Source organism: Anopheles cruzii, chromosome 3 (genome assembly GCF_943734635.1).
Source record: "Anopheles cruzii chromosome 3, idAnoCruzAS_RS32_06, whole genome shotgun sequence".
In the NCBI taxonomy this organism is placed as follows: Eukaryota; Metazoa; Arthropoda; class Insecta; order Diptera; family Culicidae; genus Anopheles; species Anopheles cruzii.
This window is the reverse complement of record NC_069145.1, coordinates 69,457,431-69,478,217: the sequence shown is the minus strand read 5'-3', so window position 1 is coordinate 69,478,217 and position 20,787 is coordinate 69,457,431.

The following is a 20,787-nucleotide window of genomic DNA, read 5'->3' as shown; positions in this document are numbered from 1 at the left end:
TTTCTTGTTTTTTTTTTTTGCCTCGTGTGCTCTCCATCTGTAGTTTGTTTGTTTGTTTATTGCTTGCGGTTATATATTTATTTTTTGCTTCACTTTCTTCGCGACACCAAAAAGGCCATTTCGGGCCGTCTGCGTGCCGGTCGTGACGAAGGGGTGTTTCGTTGGTGAAATAGTTATTTTTTCCCATTTTTTTGTGTTCGCCTGGCACTCGACTCGCCGTGTAGGGCTTGGGCTTGGGACTCCGAATGGTAGTCGCTCGGCCTAGTCACGTTTCGCAAGGTCATGAGAAAATGAATGAGCCAGCAACAGCATGATGTGTTGCTTTTTCGAGGGGAAACATTATTATGGGTGCACTCCTTTCTTCACACCACCAGGTCGTGCTTTAATTTACGGCGGTGGCCTCTCATCTCCCGCTGGCCAACACGATATTTGGCACGGGTCCAGTTTTGCCGGAACGATAGAGAGACAGCGCGGCTGCGACCGCAACCTTGACCAGCTTTCTGGCCTCGGTTGATTTATAATAGTGCCGAAGAAGTCATCTCGTTTTGATTAACCTCTGAACAGCGAATCGTGTATTTGGTGAAACAGGATGTATGCTTATTTATGTTTTTCTGAAAATAAATGTGACTTAACCGAAGGTAACATGCGGAAATATTCATGTTTTAAACTGACAAATATGACAAAAAAATCAAACACTGCCTGTCTGTCACGTAAAGATACCAAACAGTTGCGAAAAGGCTACACATTTCTCACGGCATTGAAATCACATTAGTGCCGATGAATAATTATAGAGACTGGTTTCCTAAACTTATGAACCGCATTATAGATTCACTCATTAAGCTACTAAAAAATGCAAGTTCTTTTTCCTTGCAACTTTGGTTCATTTTACTATAAAAAAACATTCTTGCTTCATTCTATACACACTCCATGGCAGTTGCGCCATCCGAGACGGGCTTTCCATCTTCGAGTGAAATGAGCCAACAACTTACATTGTAGCTTTATCACTGTGGCTGGAAGGCATCGCCAGAACGCCAACCGGTCGTGGGGTTCCAAGTCCAAGGCCCCCGATACTCATCCGGCGCATCCGAGAGCCAAAAGTCGCCGGCGAGAGGCAATGTCATTGCCAGGGCTTCTTCACCATCATTAGCGTAACCTCTTCGGGGCAAATATTGACAAAGCACTGTCGAGAAGTGCAAGATAGTGCCAGCGCGCGGGAAGCCTGGCCGGGGAACGGGAACGGGTATGTCCAGGGTCTCAGGTGCCGCGTGCCCACACCGCCGTCGCCACTGCCGCCACTTTCTGCACTTCTTCTGCCGAGTGCGACCGGAGCCGCCCATCGCCGATCCAAAATATGAAAAATGACACTTTCAATTGCTTATCTATTCAAATGACGTGAGATTTACAGCCTTCGTGCCTCTCGAGCATATTCAGCAGAAGGGTCGTCTCTCGGTGCGGTCGTTCTATGATGCACTTTGCAGCGGCGGCAAGGACAGGAACAACAATCAGCATTCGCGGACGCGAATAAAAAATGAGCGCGGTAAAAAGGCGAATGCAAGAAATAAAATTAACGTCCACCAATAGGAAGAAGAACCTCCGGCAGGCTCATTCTTCCTAGCTCGTAGAAAAGCACCAAAGAACGCTAGCCAGAGTCATTAGCATACGCAGAACCACGTGTGTGTGTGTGCGCGCGAGGAGACTACGTGCGGTGTGCTCTCTGGTGTCGAATGCCTCCTGGCGAGGTCCGGTCGTTACCGCAAGGTATCCGCAGCATTCCAAGGAGCTCCCCGGCGGGCGCGCGGGCGCGAGGTTGGCGCGGTGTCATCGGCACCACCACCGGGAGTCAAGTTTCCATCACTCACCCCTAGAACCGCGGGTTCCCGGGTGCCATTGAACACGCGGCGCAAAATAGACTTCTATTGGGAGTCTTACTGGAGTCTCTCGTCTGGAGTGTAGTTCCCCCGAAGACTCCGGATGGAACTTCAGAGTTAAAAAGAGGAAGAGTTGTGCGCACAAATGGCTCATTATTTTTCCCATACTTCAAAACTGGACACATTCACTGGCCTTATCAAAGTAATACATTTTAATGTCGCTCACTACGTGCCTTTATTCGGTTCCAAGGCTGACCACTGCATCTATTTTCGTCTTCTGGCTTCTTACTGGCCCTCTGGAGCCCTTTTATCCCGCCAGGACATACCGGCTGGCACCGAAACCGATCTCACGGGGCATTATCAGGTGTGTCTGTGGTGTGTGTTTGGTTGTTATCTTGCACACAACCAACTGGAACATTTTTTTCCATTTCACCTTCCGTGGGTTGCCTTCAGCTTCTTCTCATTAGCAGCAAATGGGCACCCTCTGGCTCTCTCTGGTCTGGCTCCAGCCCCTCTGACCGGAACACGGTTCCGCAGGGTTATCTGCTGGTTCCTGGGGGTGACTAACCTCTCCGCGGCCACGCAGGGTCCACGGAGAGTTGGTGATCTTCAATCCGTCTAGCCACTGGCGGGCCCGCTGCCCGCGAAGGTACTCCAACGCACGCCTTATGCTAATCGTGTGGGGTAGCGAAATGCGTCGCTGGCCGCTGGTCAGCAGCAGCAGCCGGTCGAGTGGCGCGTTCTCGGGATCATAAACCATGTGCCGGGCGGGACGCCACCGTGGGCATGTGGGGCTTTGGGGGGCCGCACACAAAAGCGGACCGTTAGGGTAGATAAAAATTCACGATCCCATCAAATCTAACTGTTATCATGCGCCGGCGGTGGGCGGGCGGTGCCCGTGACCGTTCGAGTGTGTTTCAATTATCGGGCTAAAGATGGTCAAATGGAACCAGTTTTGTTACTTAATGGTAGCGGATCATGGCTCCCCCCGGGAGGGGCACTCACAGTAGTCGTTACATGAATTGTGTTTATTAATTGAGCCCCAAGACGTCGGATACCGGGGACGAACGCTGTTTTGCTGTAAACGTCCCGGGCAATGCTTCCCTTATCACTAACGCTGCGAGGAATTGACTTACCTGATTTTTTTCTGCAAAAAGTGGCGCCCGTGAAAAGTATGACCTTTGTGAATGTGAAATATTGACCCAAATGGGGGGCCTCACTGTTTCCTGTGCCAAACCCGTTCGCGCGGACCAAAATTAAGCTTACCCCACAATCAATCACTTGGAACGCTTCCTTCGGAATTATTCAAATCCAACCAGTTTCTTCTTCGCCATCGAGCCTGCGCGTAAAGCCTTGCCACGGATGCCGTGCCACGCGATCGATCGCGATTCGAACTCCGTTTTGCTCGATAGCGCCACAGAATCCAAGGTCGAGTCCGTCGATCAAAACAGGAAGTTCGGCCGACGGCTGAGGCCGAGTTGACATTTGGTGCTCGCATACGCGCGTTTCCTTTCGCCCGGGTCCGTTCGGAGTCCGGCTGTGACACACTCTCTCTCTCTGCGCCACAATCGCGAGCAAATCCCTGGACCGTCAGTAGCAGCAGCGGCAGCAAAACCATTTATAATAGCGACACACACGGCCCGGCGACCGGGGCACACACCGCAAAGCCATAAAATGCCACCGACCGTGCGCAAGTTGTAACGGTTTCCGGAGTTTTAGTGTCCACCGCCGCCGACTGACCGACCGGCGGTCTCAGAGTCCAGATCTGTCTTTCTAATGGCGCTGCGGGTCCCATAAAACCCCCCGTGGACAGCCGCGAAGGTCCTAGCAAGCTCTCTTCGTTCATGCGGTTTGCGGTCGGTTTTGCAACCGCATCTCGGCGCGCGTTGCTCGGCGTGCGGCGCAGATGGTTGCAGCCGAATGCAATGTTCCATGTACTGCATGATGTAATAATTGCTGCTGCCACAAAACCGTTTTTATTCTACGGGTCTATAGCGTCCATACAGGAACAGTACCGACCAATTGCTGGAAGGAACAAATAACGCAAGCTCTTCGAAAAATTATTTGGTCTTAGAGCTTGTTTAATTGATCGATGATCCGAATGCGTGAACTAACATCTAGTAACATCCACGTTTAGTTATCGTTTTTCAACCTTACGGTTCCCTAATACTCACCTCAAGATCTTAAGCAAACAGTCCCCAAACTCCCTAAGATCTCAAGAACACATCATCTTGAGGCGACGGACAACAAACACTTTAAGCTATAGTTTACAATGATTTATCGTGAATGTTGAAGTGATCATTCACCTACCAACGATTTACTCAAAAAGGACGTTGTGAATGAAAGTTTGTTGGTGATCAGTAATCAAAATGCTGTCACCAACAGCCAGCTTTAAAATTCGCAAAAAAACAATTGCTTCGGACAAATGGTAATCAAAATTTGTTATCAAATTTAATGCAAAAATTTGTACCTTGCCTAACGTCCTCGGTTCGCTAATAATCGGGCCATGTAGTATTTTCAATTCAAAGCCTGCGATAGCGTCTCTTTCGGGCAAAGGGTAAAAATGCATCGTGGTCGTGCACTGTGGGCTAGAGTGCTTCCCCTTCCAGGTGCCCGTGGTTGGCCGAGGTCTCAAAACTATTATTTCACAAAAAGGCACATAAAACCGCATCCACTGCAGCAGGCGGAACAGGGCGGTGGCGTTGTGCATTGCGCGTGGAAGACTGTCATCTTCTTCCTGGTCGTTGGTGGTGACGACGGTGACTTCCTCGGGGCCCAGCATCCCACGGCACTATGATGTGGTCTCGTGTTTTTGTGTCTCGCAGCCCGAAGCACCGTTTTTTTTGTTGTGTGTGGCTGCTGTGTTCCCTAACGGAGTGCCCCGGGTGGAACTAAGGATGCAAAATTATCATCTTATTATTTATGGACAGACTCACTTCTCGCGATATTAATTATCCGGCTCACGGGGTGTATAGTTTTCTGCCCGTTTTGTTTTTTCTCCACTACGAGATCACCACCGATCGTTTCGCGCGACCGACACACATTTTTTGTGCCCTCCGCCTGTACCATCTGGCCTGTCTGTCGGATCCAGCGCGGAAAAAAAGCCGTCCGCACCAAATGAAGAAGTCTCAGCGTTATATGACACTCCACGAGGACTCATCGACGCAGACGGGACCGGTCAGAGAGCCGTCGACCTGTGGAGGAGGTCGCGCTTGGATGGATGGTGTGTAATTGAAAACGAAAACCTTGTCGCCCACGCCGGCCGGTCAGGGTCCAGGTGGTAATTTGCGGTCCCTGCGGTGCTGCACCCCCCGCCAGGAGTGTGTGGGGTACGTGAATATTGATTATGACGTCCACCCAGCGAACGAGACCCCATCATCGGGTGGAGGGTTGGATGGGATTTTAGTTTTTGTTTTCCGTCCGACACTTTGTCGGTAGCGTTGCAGACGACGTCTTCCTCCGGCCGAGGTCCGAAACTTCGTGACATTGACGAGTGGATCACACCAAGGGGGTGCTGTAGCAATAAATGAGCATTTTTGCTTTTCTTGCGCTCCACAACCAGTTCCAGGGGAAGGCCGCGGCCGAGATGAACGAAAGCGTGAAAGCGAAGGTAGCATATCCTTTAAGGATACGCGCTTGGCTCGAGGTCACCATCACCACTCAACCACTAATCCTGACATTTCGTTTTCACTACGAGACTCGTATGGCTTTATTTTTTGAAGCACCCCAAACTCCTACCGAAGGTAGTACCGTGGGCGAGCGCGAGGCTTCAATCGACAGAATCGACACGAACTTTAACAAAGCCTTCGAGAGGGTATTATGGGTTAGCTTACACGGGCTTATCGAAATAATTGGAACATAAACCACGATCAGCGCCGTTTCTCGACGACAGCCCATCGATTGGGGCTACCAACCACCCGACCCAGCTCCTAGAGACTCGGGCCAACGCCACTGCCAACGGCTTATCATAAACAAAACAACCGCCCACCAGACATCATCTGCGGCTTATGATTATATCACTGACGTCCCCTGTCTCTAAGACCTGTATGGTGGACACCCGTCGAAAAACTGGCTCTCGCGCCCACTTATCGATCGCTTAGCGTCTAATGGCACTGGTGTCAGCATTCTTTAGCACCGAATCCGTTGTTTGGCCACCGTCTGGGCAATGTGCAACCTGCAGCCTGCAGGAATGGGTGCGGCCAACCGGCGTGTCATTAATTTTCATTTAACACACGTCCGGCGTATGATTGACAGAGGTGGAAAGGATATCATTAGCGCAGCGCATGCGCAACCGCGGCTCTTGAACCGATCGGACGACCTTCACGCGGAAGACCGCACCCGACCGTGCTGCGATCACCGGTAGCAATCAATTATTTCGCTCCTAATAAAGATCATTTGCCTTGCCTGGAAAGGACGCTGGAAGAGGGACGTAGAGCCACTTGGTCTGAAGTGGTTGGCTTGGACCTCCCGTTGGTCGTAGGTGGGACCACTGCCGACCGAGACCGAGGAAAGAAGAGGTGGGCGAGAATCGATCGGAGGAACGGTAAGCATCATCCCCCAGGAAGGCATCCTTGAAGAGGTCGATTTGGGCGCAGAGTAGGTGGACACCAGACAAAGTGTGTTGTCGATCATTCTCGATGCGGAAGCCGTTCCTTGGTTCATTACCGAAACGCGGCGAAGGCGATTGGCAGCAAGGTCGTAGTACGTAGGGGAAAGAGTTGGACGCTCCGTGAAGGAGGTTCACTTTCGCTTTTCCGACACTTACGTGCGGCTGACTGGAGCTGACAAATATGCTGACAGTGGCCTATCACCGCGCATTCCGCTCCGCCCAATCGTTTATCGCCCACACGGAGAAGCTTCATCCACACGATCCACAGGCTTTAGGGGAGGTCTTTGAAAACGGCGCCACAGATTGCGCTGGTCCGCGTCTTCGGCATGGCACGAATTCATCAACCACATCATCGGCGTTCGACTGTGAAGTTTATGTGAATTCATAAAGCATAATTAATCGAGGCTGCTGCTGCTGCTGCTGGGCGTCTATGCGGTCACCAGTCTCGTCATCGTCCCCTTTGAGTCGCTGTCGCCGCCGTCGTGTCCGCCCGGAGGTAATCGAAGCGACTTGCATCATGCCGGCGCGGCGAAAACGAAGACTGCTGCGCACTTCGATATGCGTTATGCTTCTGGGTTTTCGAAACTGAGCCGTTGATTCAGCGCGCTCTAGCCGCGGCCGCGACTCTATTCAGGTCGCGGCACCGAGGTGCACCACCGACGACCGATTTCACTTCCGTCCAACCGACCCGGCACCCGGCCGTTTGGTGATGGTCAGTTAACTATGCATGCGCACACCCGGAGTGAGTAATGTGGCGGCCGCTAGTCGGCTAGTGGCCAACTGTGCCGCAAAACTTTCTCCCCAAAAAAAAACCGGAGCCACCGCCAAGTAGCGCACAACAACGCGCCAAACGGAGTAGAACTGATGGGTGGTCGCGTTCTTTGGACGCCAGAGGACGCCACGGCAGACAGAAACCCTGCCCTATGTCTTCCAGTTGCGCTTGAGCAGTGGACATTTCTTGACCAGGTCGAGGTCACCGTTGCTGACGGAAACCGGAGACGTTTTGGGCTTGTCTCGGGTCACAGAAAAATAAAGTCTAACTTGAAGCCAACTTGACAGTGTAGCGCAAAGGACACGGTGTCAGAGAGGTTCGTTCGACCACGACGACCCCGCCAACATGTCACCTCACGGTGTTCACGATGTCTCATTTCGAGTTCTGCGGAGGGTCCACCAAATCTCCCCCGCGGACCCCCCTGAGTTCCGTCATCTGCACGCGCTAAAGACCGCCGGCCCCAAGGTTAGCGGAAGAGTTGTCAGCGGTTTTTTTGTTTTTTGCTGCTCGATGCGACGTTCTTCTTAAGGCTGGCCACTAGATGCGTGGCTCGCGTCTGAAGGTCACCGGAACGCGCGCTGTCCGGCCAATGCAGCGCCGCGTGGCATACTTTTGTTATGTAAATCGATGTTAAACACTTTTATTATTCTTCCTTCTGGGCTCCCCCGTGTGGCCGTGGCCGAGAGACGTGCCCTCCGGCAAAGCACAAGCACAAGCACAGCACTACTGGACAGTGCTTCCGCCGCCAGCTGGGTGTTTGCTCGGTTGGTCGGCAAACCTATGGCCAAGAACTACAATGGGGAAGGTTCTGCTATCTGCTCGGTGTGTGGGGACTGGCGACAATGGTCTTCTCACAGGTTTTAAGAGGGCTGCCTGACCGTTCGGTATTAAGTTGTTTAGCTTTACAATGGAAATCAAACAACTACGCCGCGGTCAACGATGACGATGGCGCGGCCTTCAGTCAACATAAACATGTTTTATTGTCGCTCAGTGCATAAGCCAAGTAGTAATCATATTTAACCCCGTTTGTGTTTCGTTTCGTTTCAGGTTGGTATCTCGCAAATGATGGACTGGGCGATGTGTTAAAGGTTCGTAAGCAAAGGTACGATTTTTGCGACGACCTAGGACATTGGGCAGGGGCTTCCTTAAGGCCTCCAGGGTTAATGCGGAATGTGGCTTAAGTAACTTACCGCTTTGTGCGCCGCTTTACATTCTAAAAACAAATGCGTTTTGCAACTCCATTACTCCGGGGGTAACTCTCGCGATCAGCATGACGCGTCTCCGAGGAACGATCAGCTGCTGAGGTGTCACCCGACGGCCTAAGTCGGGACGCGCGATCCGCCGGCTCGTTAGCAACCCCCCGCGAACAATAGGGGGCCCCGGTGATGTCAATATCAATCACCGGTTCGAGCGGCAACTTACGTACCTAAATAATGTGCCATTAGGGCACCTAAGGCGGCACCTTGCAAGAAGCCCTGGTCTCGGTGCCGACGAATGAACATGCACCGTTCGCACTTTGCGCACGGTCACCTCCCCGCCAGCAACAACTACCCCGTAAAGCCACTCAACAGAATCGAATGTTGACTGGATACTCGGTGCCACGTCACACACCACACGAACCTCCAATGTCATGTGACAGTCTCCGGTGCCGAGACAACACAAAAAACCGAAAAACACATTACACACTAACAAGTAGCGCCAACAGCGCCACCGCCGGTGTAGGCGTTTGGGTACACTGGAGATACTCAGCAACAACAGCGAAAAGAAAAATACGTCGGAGTTCGAACCGTATCGCGCAAATTGCATAATTTATTCCTCCCCGCGCATGGGGAGACGCTGGGTGGTAATTTAGGAGTCACCCTGACGTGGCGTGGTGTCGGTGGGAACTTTTCGGTGATCGGCGGGTGGCGACATCGTCGTGGCCATCGCACCGCCCGCTACCGAAACGTCACTGGGCCAAGATTCGGTCGATTACTATTTAACAATGGAGAGAATGGAGCCGTTTTGGGGGGCGAAAAAAGGGGCATACCTTCGCGTGTGTTCTCGTGACGGCGGAACAATAGGCGCGCACTGTCAAGCGAGTCCGTCTGGAATTGGGTGACAATGAAGGTGCCCTTCTATGATACCCCATTGCACGCAACTGGCCACCAATCGCTAGGATTTTGAGACTGTAGCTAAAACACACAGCTTGAGAAGGCCATGTTAGATAATACTCTGCTGCTGTGTGGATGCTCCTTTTTCTACCTACTAAACAATTCTACTTTAATTCTTATTTAATTTAATTTAAAACCAGTTGTTTTTGGGGGACCCTGAGCGTTAAAAACTCCAAACTCCGCGAAAAACAAACAAACTCCAACATTGCCAGACTCTGAGGGAATCGGCGACTATGGTTCGTCGGCAAGGTCTCACAAAGAAAGCGACTACAAACTGAAGTAAGATAAAGAGCCTCGACACTTCAGTCACGAAAATGTATGTGGCCACTAAAGCTAAAAGTCTAGGCAGATCCTAGAACTTATAGATAAGTAATTGAAAAGTACAACCCATTGGCTCTCCATAATGGCTCTAAATGGCGCGCTGTAAAAGTCGATTCAAAATTAAGACTTATTCCAGCTAGATGACAAACGGTTCACAACAATTTGCCAAGACTTCGAAACAAAAAGGACACCTCTGCATTTGGGCATAGGAAATTGGAAATTGATAGCTCTCCGCGCGGTAGCAAACCAAATAAATAATCTTCAAGGTTGCCGAACGCTCTGGTCCACCTCCGATCCGACGTCCTTATGTGGAACTGATAAATTGTGTTTCCAATCCAATGAACAAAATTAACCCAAACCATTCGCTCTAACCCTACCGTTTCGCCGCTTACCGCTTGCTAGCTTCCTATGACACCGATTCGAAATGTCAATCGGGTCTAACGGGTCTTCGATTTGCGTCCTCCAAGCGGTAGCCCGAAACGACGAGGTCTGACCGTCAAATGAACCCCAGGCAAGATTGCGCCCGTGGATTAGTAGCTCTCCGAAGGCGAGTAAACAGTTAGCGGGCCAGCCAGGTCGGGCCAACGTGTTGCGTGCGTTCCACGGCCACAGGGTGTTGGTCGACACGCGTTCGTGATTACTGCTCAGTGGGCTCGGCCGAGATTTAAATCCAAAGACTGCGCACCATAACCTGTGTGTGTGTGTGTGTGTGTGTGCGGAAAATCAATCTTCGATCCCAACACGCTTTCCGTGCGCCTTGCGCACGTGCACAGCGCGTACTTTCTACATCCCACTCTTACTAGGAAGCAGTCGCGGGCTGACGCGCGAGTGAAAAGTAATTTTCTGTTACGCACCACCACACACTGGGGGTCACTTCACGCCCACCGACACTAATTATGCTGATCATAGTGGTTCGGGCTCCACCCGAAACACCCGTACGGGGGCGCCGGCTTTACGCTACTCCTTGGAGACACGGTGCACTATCGCCAGCCATCGGTCGCTTCCAGCCCGGACTGGAGGAGTGATAATTTGTCTCTCCGTGAGCTGCTTCTCCAAAAAGCCGAGCACGGACCTCCGTGGAATAGTGTCTCTTCCTTTCGCGCTGCTCAGTCCTGCCAACAGCTTGTCATAATAATTGTGCAAGATTACGATCCACGTGCCGGTGGGCCGGGCCCCACCAACAGACCCCTGAACATGATGTGGTACAAATCGCGGCGTGGCGAGCGAGAGATCGACCCGCCGTGACGCAATGACGCGTTGATATGTTGTGCGCGGGTTGAGGATTAATTCATTTCTTCGCCCCTTCGGCCTTTCTAGAGCCGCCCGGATTACGTAGCTAAGGACCCCTGCGGGCTAATAAGCTTGCTTATCATCTAGCGTCCTTCAATCCACCGAAGGACTTCATAGTCTAGGAGTCTTAGGTGAGGTTTTGACGAGCTAATGGGGCTCCGTGGTCATGTCTAATTTGCGCTTGGTGCCAAGGCTACGACCTCTTGCATTCGGTTTTTGATAACATTTAATCAGACATCCCCGTTGGAGAGCCCGCAGGCCATTTATAGCGATGCCATTGCTCCGCACGGCGACGGAAGCACGCGCGTTCCCAAGATTCTTTGGAATGGAGAAGGAAGCTCGTTACCAATTCCGGTCGGCTCCAATCCATCACGATGCGCGATATCTGCAAGTAAATTAGGCCGCGTTCCACTAGGTAACCGCCAGCCGGACTGCACGACACATTTGCATCTTACAATGATGCTTAGCCCGGGATGTCCGTGCGTTTGCAGTGCATAATTCGGCCCCGTGTGCAGATCCACATCGTCGTGGAACTTTTGATTTACTGCATCAAATTTCCCGCGGATACATGCGTGCCGGGCACACTAGTCATCGGGTTGGCAAGTGACTGGCTGGCTGTCTGATTCCACGGGCTCCTGTGGCTTTTTTTTTTCTTCAAATTCCAACCTTCCCGAAGTGGCAATCTCGCCCGAACGCCCGATAGGCCTCAGGGTGCCCCGGTTGACCCAGCCCCCCTAGTAAGTACAGCTTGCTGTGTATCTCGTTAAAATTTCATTGCGAAGCAAATATTTTTACGGCCACCATAAATTTCGCGCGCCACACAATTCGTCGTGAACCCTTTGGACGAACTCCAACCCTTTCGTGCGGATTTTTTTTTTCCTGTTCCGCCCACCCTGCACCAGCAGTCGGTAGTCGGCATCGGTTTCGCACGGTAGCGGCCACGGCCCGGAGCAATAGGTCGCTGCCACACGGCTGCCAAATGGGTGACCGCGCGGCCACCGCGAATGTTTGATGGGCGAATGATTTACGGCTGAAGAAAGATGTTACGCGAGATGTTGGAGATGTGACCGACTCTCCCGGTTTGACACCGTAACACCGGAGCTGCGGAGTCGCTGTGCCCCACGGCTGTAGGGTACTGGCAAAAATGGGACTCACCGGACCTTCCCGTGAAAAGCCCGGGCGACCCCCTTTTTCTCACCGGTTTAAGGGTGCACCCGATCAAGGGCCTATCCGGTCCGGCTCCCTCAGCCGCCAGTATGACATTTCGCGATTCCGGAGGGCAGAATTTGACAACCGAAGCGAACCCACAAACCTCATTCTGTCACCGGAGTCAGAACCGGGGCGCGGATCGTAGCTCTATCTCACAAATTGTGTCCCCCACCATAGCCGTATTGAGGTTAATGGTCCATTCTTTCTGACCTGCCCCAAAACACCGTGGCCGCGTCAATCTGCGAGGGTCAATCTGTTTTACGATATGTTATGCTCACGATTCCGGCCCAGGCGCCCGTGCCGTCGCCGCGTGTAGAGAGGTTCTAGGTTTTTGTGCGGCCCGATCCCGCTAGGCTTTTGTATTCGTTTTCTCATCACGTTTCCTTCATCCGTAGTTTGCGTAGCAGCCCCCGCGAAACGTCATAATTCGCCACGCGAGCAATAATCGCAATCGTGTCGTTTGGCACCCAAACTCTAGTTCCGGGCCACCTCCACTCCGGGGGGAATGTGGGGGACCCCGTTTTGCGACATTGTTTTCGGTGCAGCATAAGACACGACGAGGCCATTTAGCGTAGCGATGGCGGTGGGAGCGCGCAGAACATAACCGTGCCCGACGGCACGTTCCCCAACTTATATTACACGCCGCGGGGACACAACATAATATGTGGCGAACGTTGGTCTGGGCCAGCCCGATTAGCCAAGTAGCGAAATCTCAGCGACCACGAACTGCAAGGCCACCGCCGTAACTCTTGCGCTAGAAAACGGTTTGTGGCGTGGCGTGGTGTACACATGTTTACGATAACTGTCTTCAAGAGGCACGTTTCAGGCCAGGAACCGTGGGCCTGGCCTGAGTAACAACGTAAACGGGGTACGGGTAAAGCAACAACATCGGCCGCCGGCGGTTCAGATTTTGGTCAATTGATCGCGCGCCGCGCACGATCCGCTGGCCAAACAGGAGTCGAGTATCGCCCGAGGGGCCGAGATCGGTGGACGCGAAACAATAGCAAACCCCGCTCTTGCTGGGGAGCAATAAAAGGGGCCCACTAGAAACATAGGTTCGGCGCGCATCGGTGTGTTTTTGTTTTTCTTCGTCCGCCCGCGGTCCCGTCTGTTTTCGTTTCCATTCGTTCCCTCCACCAAAGCCAGGCCATCTTTCGGAGGCAACAACGTTCTCAGCAGGCAAAGCAGGTCACATCCCCGCAGGCCGACGTGGTTCTAACACTCGTTTGGAAGTCTCGTTGGAGGACAGCCGCCCCACAACCCGCCTCGGTTAGCCTTAAGTGAGTCGAGGAAAAGTGTCGATTTGCACTTTCGTTTCCGCAATTGTGTCGCAAGAAGGGCGCGTCGTGGCGTTTTCGCTCACTGCCTTGGCTCTCTGTTCCGCTTTCGATTGCAGCCGCGTGTTTGTTGCGACCGGGCCGGGCAGCGAGAGCTGGGATAAAATTACTTACAACAACCGATCGGCGTTTTGAAATGGTGTGTCATTTTTCTTGTCCTATTGGCCACTGTTTCTTCGGGAGTTTCAAGCAGTATTAGGGCTGCTGCAAAGCAGGTTTCGCGATGAACTACTTCCAGGCAGCCGATCTTCGTTTCGTTTATATTTCTCAGGAGAAATTCACAGACTGTTGAGGTGCTCTATAATTTTGATCATAAAAGGATTAAACGAATACTTTCTTTGTACTTTCTATTGCCACCTTCAATTGGTTCACGCTCCTAATAACGTCGGTTCAACTCCTGTAATCCGCAAAGTTGTGCTTGGCAGTAAACTTTCGTGCCAAGCACTGCTTATGCAACGACCGCAAGCCGCAAAATGTCGGAAAGACATCGTACTTTGAGTGAGGAAGAAAGAAGCATCCTTTTAGGGGCTCGATATCGATCAGGGTTTGGCTCCACACAATAACGCAACACTCCCTCCTGAGAAGCTATCCCGCTGGTCAGCTGCGATGCTGAGCTCGGATTCCATGTTTGCGTGTCCTCCGGATCACACCCGAGTAACTCCAAGCTATATCACCCATTCCTTCCGAGCATTCACTTATCTGCTCCTCCACACACGATGCGCAGTGTTGCGTTTGGCGCGGAGTGCCAGCCGCTGCTCCTAAGGCGCTCCCCGGCTGTGACCGACTGTGTTGTCGAAACGAAAGTAAAATTCGACTCATTGTAGGCAGGTCCACCGGGGGGCTCAGTCCGCCCGGGGCGGAATGCACCCCAAATTACCTACCCCGGTCAAAAAGGTCACCGGGTTAACGGTGGATCGGCGAAGACGGAGATCAAACGAGATCGAGGCAACGGCGGCGCCACCCTCCGTGCCCTCCGTTAGAGAAAGGAAAGGGTGGCATAAGCGGGCGGCAACCATAAATCATGCGGTGCGCTAACGGGGGGCCGGCGCGCGCACGGTCACCATACGGCGTCGCGGTCAGCAAGGCTCCCTTCGACCTTCGAATCACGAGGAAATGTGTGCGCGGAGCCGTGTCGAGTGGCCCGGCGAATGGGCCCAGATTATGCTGCACCAGCGCATACAAACATAGCGCCCGCGCTTGGTGATCGTGCATCGCTACGCCATTGCGGAAAGCTTGACATTTCAATCCTCTTGAACGAATGCGAAAAGATTAAGCCGGCGGCACGATTACATTAGTTCGATACTTTTACATGGTTGATATGTAATCTATAGATTAGAGCTCAGGTGGTTCAAATCTTCACACATTTCTGGCAGGAAAATATTCGTTAGCTCAGGAAGGTTCAAGTAAGTCGCCTCGTTAGTAGGAAATCAATAACGTGCAGCCTTTTTACTTAACAACAAATACTGATGCCATTATTTTTGGACGCGTCTTTAAACATGCCTTTTGCTCAGGAACTAAGATGTGTCACGCCCCGCAGCCATGGCGGATACGCCGAAGTATTTATTTGTTATTATTTTCCCAATGTTTGATGTGGTGTCATTTAACGTTCCATTGTTCAGTCTCGCTGCAGAGTGCCTCACAAAACTGCACCCTTACCCAATTAGTAACAGTCTGGCAGCAGTGAGGGTTGTCGAAGGGCTTAGCTGGAAAAAAACGCGATCAACCGCGCAACGATTGCGCCATCAAACAATTTCGCAATCCACCGGACGGATTATGTCCAATCGCCAGTGACACAGAGAAAGATATTAGCCAACCGCTGTGTTACGCTGCAACGCCGTCACCATTTTTACCGGCTTTTGCCGCCATGCACAATAGCTGCCATTTTGTGGTGCCAATAAACTTGACCGGGACCCGCCACAAAATTCACATGTGTTTGTCAAGTGATTAGCGCCTCGGGAACGCACGGTTGGCCCTCCTCTAGCGGTGCAATGGTGGCGCACGCAAAAATGCATCGCCGAGCGCTTTATTTTCGTTAATTGCTTCATAAATCACGCACCGTGAAGCTCACGACGCCAAAAGCAGCGAGCATTAGGCGGCGGACGTTATTAATAAGTAGCAGCCCGAGGTTGACAGAACGTCGATTTCACGCTGTCGCCGTCGGCGGAATCCGTCAAATGTTATAATTGCAACCGAAAAAGTTGCAACCGACCAAACCAAAAAAACCCATTACTTAATGAGCGACCAGCGGCTCAGCTCAGCGCTTCTTTAAATGTGACTAATTATAATGTGAATCTTCATCTATTTCCACCACTTTTATGGCTGTGTTGGCTGTGTTTTATGTCCATCTCTTTCGTGCACCCTTTTCGAGCTCTGTCTTCCGTTTGTGGGATGGTTGGCGATTGGCCATTAGATGGTTTTTGTCGAACCTCACACTCGTCCAAAAATCTGCACACCACGTGTCGGGACGATCACGGATGACGATGCCTCGCGACAGTCAAATGTTGAAACAATTAAAGCATTTTATTGCCACATTAATCTTCGGGTTGAGATCGTCGGCGGTCGCTCCGGAACTCGGGGCGAAGGCGTCGCGGCTTTACGAAAGATGATCTTGAGGCGTCGATTGATGGCGCTTGGTGGGCCCCGGGGGTGTTGGATTTCGTTCACAGCCACCGACATGTTTCGAGTTATAGTTTCGTAGGAAATATATTTCTTTCTTCGATTAGTTTCCAAAGAAAAACAGGCACCATTTTTATGATTCACATTGATTGGACTTCCGGATGAATGTTTGAATTTTCTTCGTTCAAATAAAAGTTTAAGGGTTTTATTGGCACCGAGCAGCCGATAAGACCGGCAGCCGATGCACTGTCAACGGAACACATTACTAGAGACAAAAAATTAAAATTTTATAAAAGCAACGGACCGAGAAAACGAACTCAAACGAACTTTGGGCTGGGCTTGGTTTGTAGTTTACGATCTTGGAAGGGCTACAACAGGATCGCGTTACCGAAATGATTATATCCCGATCGAAAACGCATCATGCTGTCACCTTTACGATTTGCTAGTACACACAAAATACATTCTAAGCACACCAAACCAATCAGTGGTCGAAGAGATAAGCAGGCAGCTTCGTGTTGGTTGAGGATCGATTTGTTGGTCATCTATCCGTTGAATGAATAGAGACGCAGACGTGCCTTACGAAATAGACGGAAACTTTTACTTGAAAAAGGACAGATCCTAGATTTTTTAAATGTATATTTAAGGTTACTTGAGGTTTCCCATACCTATTAATTACGAACGTAACACAATACACTAAACTCCAACGCAACTTAATTGAAGTATTATGAAACAGGAAAAGGCAACGGACACCACGTGAAAGATGAGCACAGGATAAACAAACAAACTCTAACCTGGCCTGGGCAGAACGAAAACCTCAGAACGGAGATATCCTTTTACGCTGCCACAAGCACCTCAATGTGACGCTTCCAAAACAATCCAAACAACGGCTCAAATGTCGAAATACCTTCGCACCACCTCTTATGCAACAAACGTCCGAGGACACCCATTGCATAAAACAGCAACGCAACTTCCTACGCCTGCGGTGAGTTCTTTAATGCGCCGCATACGGACCGAGGAAGTCCGATCCGATTTGATTATGATGCCGCCTATCAAATTGTACCCTTTCGGGGGGGCGCATGTAACTGAGACTTCTGTTTGTCCCCGACAGATCTCACCTTACTTCGCACCCCGCTATGGACGCCGATACCGCTCCACGGCAAAACCACGGCGGCGCCTAATATCAATTACTCGCGCAATGGCAATTATGCAGTCAATTAGCCCGGGGCTGGGCTTAAATTTCGGGCGATCGTATGCTTTTTGGGCCTTGTCGGCGAGAAAGCGTCAGCATTAACAACAGTTGCCACAACAGTATCTATGCTCACGAATGGGTGTTTTCGGGGAGTGGTGCGGGGCGAACAACTATTAGCATAATAATAATAGTAATGTAAACATGGTGCGCCGCTTTCGCTCTTCTGATGCCGAGATCCAAACAAACCGTCGACCCGAACCCGAAGATCGTCGAGCACCAAAGAGAGAACCGAAAATTGGCTCGCGAACCGCCGTTTGTTGTTATGCTGTTTTTTTTTTCCTAACCGAGCGCTCTTAATTGCCACACTCTACTCTAGCAGGGGGCGCGCGATCGTCAACGTCTTGATCGACGTCCGCGTGCCGGCCGAGGCCTAATTATGATATAATTGTGGCGATGGATGGGGAAAGTTGTGATCCATCGGGTCGCCCGACACCACCACCGGAGCATATTACCGCATCCGGGATCTCTTGGCGTAAGGTCTTGGCCGTTGTCTCGTGTGTTCTCCGCGGCGATGGTTGATGTCTTATTTTAACGCCCGACAACGTTGGGTGACGAAATTAACGCGCTCTCTTCGAAACGAGGTGGTCTCCGTTTTGAACCATCGTTCGTCCTTGAAGGGGGTGAATAATTAGGAGACTACCCTCCGAGCCTCCCATTCTTCTCCGCCGTGAGCCGCCGTGAGTGCAAAATAAATAAAACGGATCACAAACACTCCTAACGTGTACCGCATTGGCCAACCGAAAAGGGTCACTTCTTTTATGCTAAATATTATTGTTTTGCGTGCACAACAGCGCAACAACGGGTCAAACCCTCCCCAAATAAAGAGCACTGTGGCTTTGGTGGTTCGTGAGCAGAGAAAAAACGGTGCCAACGGTCTTCGTCGAGGATGAAGCAAAAGAGCGCCAAGAGGGAAGAAAAAGAAAGGCCGTGTTCGTGTTATGTAAATGTGCGTGATTGATGAATCCGAGGCTCCGAGGACCGAGTAATGAAGGCTGAGAGGTGAAAGTATGAATGATTCGAAACTTCTTGTTACACTTCGATTGGAATGCAGAGGGTGGTACACACAGAAACTATCTCAAGTACGGCTCCGTCGCTCGCTAATGGACGCCGGAGGAGCAGAGTTCGACTGCAGTCTAATGAAATATGAACTTTGCGTGAGCAACCTTTTTTTTTGTTTTGCTCGGTCCAAAGCATCTTTTTTCGATTGTTCCGGCAAATCAATTTAATCGTACAGTCGAAGCGGATACCGATCCTTTTACAGTAACAAGGATCGGATTTTGTTTCGCTTTTAAGACATGACGAATTCCAGCGTTTCATCATTGCTCACAAACCGCGGTTCCGGATTGATGCAACAATCGGACGGACAATGTGCTGTGTTTACAAAAACGAAACGATCAATAGCTCACACTTTCTCCTCCCGATCAGCAAGTGCTCTAAAAAACCGCGTGAAACCGCCACGCACAATGGCCAAGGATGTGGGGTCATTTTAATGTTTTTCGTATCCAACCAACAGGGCCGTAAAAAATGCTGTTCCCGATATGCATAATGTGTCCAAAGTCCAAATTTTGATGCTTGACTTGGCGTTGCATTGCAAAAAAAGCACTTCATTGTCTTACGGCGTGATCGAAACCGAAGTCTCCGCCGTTCGTTTCGACATTCCATCGAGTACCTTGTCCCTGGAGTCATTTAAATTCCCAGATGATGGCATCGCCCGCGGTCGTGTGACGTGCGAAAGAAATCAAACATTTCTCGCGTCTGGCGCCCGCGCTGTGCATGCTAAGCTGATGCATTATGTCAATTTCTCAGCATTCCGTTTTTGCATATTCAGGTTCGCCGGGAAAGGGGAAAGTTTGTTTTGCAATGGGCAAGAGCAATAGACGACAGGACAGCGAAAACAAGTGACAGTGATTCGTTCACCGAAAACGATCGCCATTTATCATGCGACTCGTGTCGATGATGCATTTTTTTGCCGGGAAACACTTGGGTCAAACGAAGCTCATAAATCCAAGTCTCTTTACCCTGTAAACCAACATTTTGTGATGTTTTGGCAATTCCAAACCTAACTGAATCTCGAGTGGTTTGATTGAATAGTAGCATCCGCGCTGGACAGATGAAGAATTATTAGTTAAAACCCTTCCCGTTCCAACGGCGACATCCATCAGCGAGGGCTAGCTGTGGCTATCGTCGCGATAAATGCTTCTTTTATTGGCGAAACGGGTGCCCATTTAGCGGAGGCTAGGAAGCGCTTATCGTAAACCTCCCTCTAGAACGCGTAATGATTAATACGCCTCGAACAGATATTCGTGTGCCGGTCGCGTCGGTATGATGTCGGATGGCGATTCATAAAATACGCATCGCGATAAAAAGCAACGAGCATCTCATTAGCGGCAAATGATCCACACAGCTCGCACCGGACTCCCTGAGCATCCTGAGCCTTGTCCTTTGCGGTGGGGGGCCCACGAACCGAGAGTCGATCTGCCCGAGGATGCCCGTGGGTCCCGGGTCTGTCTGGTGGAGCTCATAAAGCTTACCTTTTAGTGCTGCCTCTAATTGGCCATTCATTAGACGGGGTGCAGTGTGCAGATGCAGATGCGCGTTGTTGTGTCTCGGGCGATGCCATTACACCTCGTTTTGCCCTTGATACACGAGCGAGCCCCCGTTATCCGGCCATGCGTCGTAATTCATCGCGAATCGTCTGCAAGTTGTCACGCGGTGCACAGGACTCTCGCCCCGTTGTGCGTAGAACGATGCGTGGCCGCGACTCGGGCGAATCTTTGCCGATCTATGGAAGGCGTTTTAATATGAAAGAAGGAATGTAGAGACGACCAGATCGTAGACCAACTTCGAGACGGTGAGGTATACCGATTTGTACACTACAATAAGATTTATTATCCAATCAATAGACACCGCTGATAATCCGCTTTATGAATTCAAATTTTAATATTAAATTGCCATAGTTATTAAAGAAAGGAAGCGGCAAAGAACAGGAATAGAGAGAGAGAGAGAACGAGTATTGTTTAAAATAGTTCAAACAAATTACAGCAACCGTATAATTCTTGCCACTAAAGCATACATTTTCCTACCACCATCTATCAATCTTCGATTTTCGAAAGACAACCCATTATCCTCTTTTTTTTTTTTTTTTTTTTGATTACAATTTTAATTAGTGCAACCATTCTAGAATGCACGATCGGCTTGGGGGTTGGACGCCAAATTTAAGCACAATCGAACCCGCCCAACCGTGGAATATAAATTACGAACTGACTATTTTAATATCTTCCTGCACTAATTCCTCACGACAAATGCGCTCCTTCGGTGGCGCATCATCACTTTCCCGGCGGCGTATGATAATGAGCGAAACCC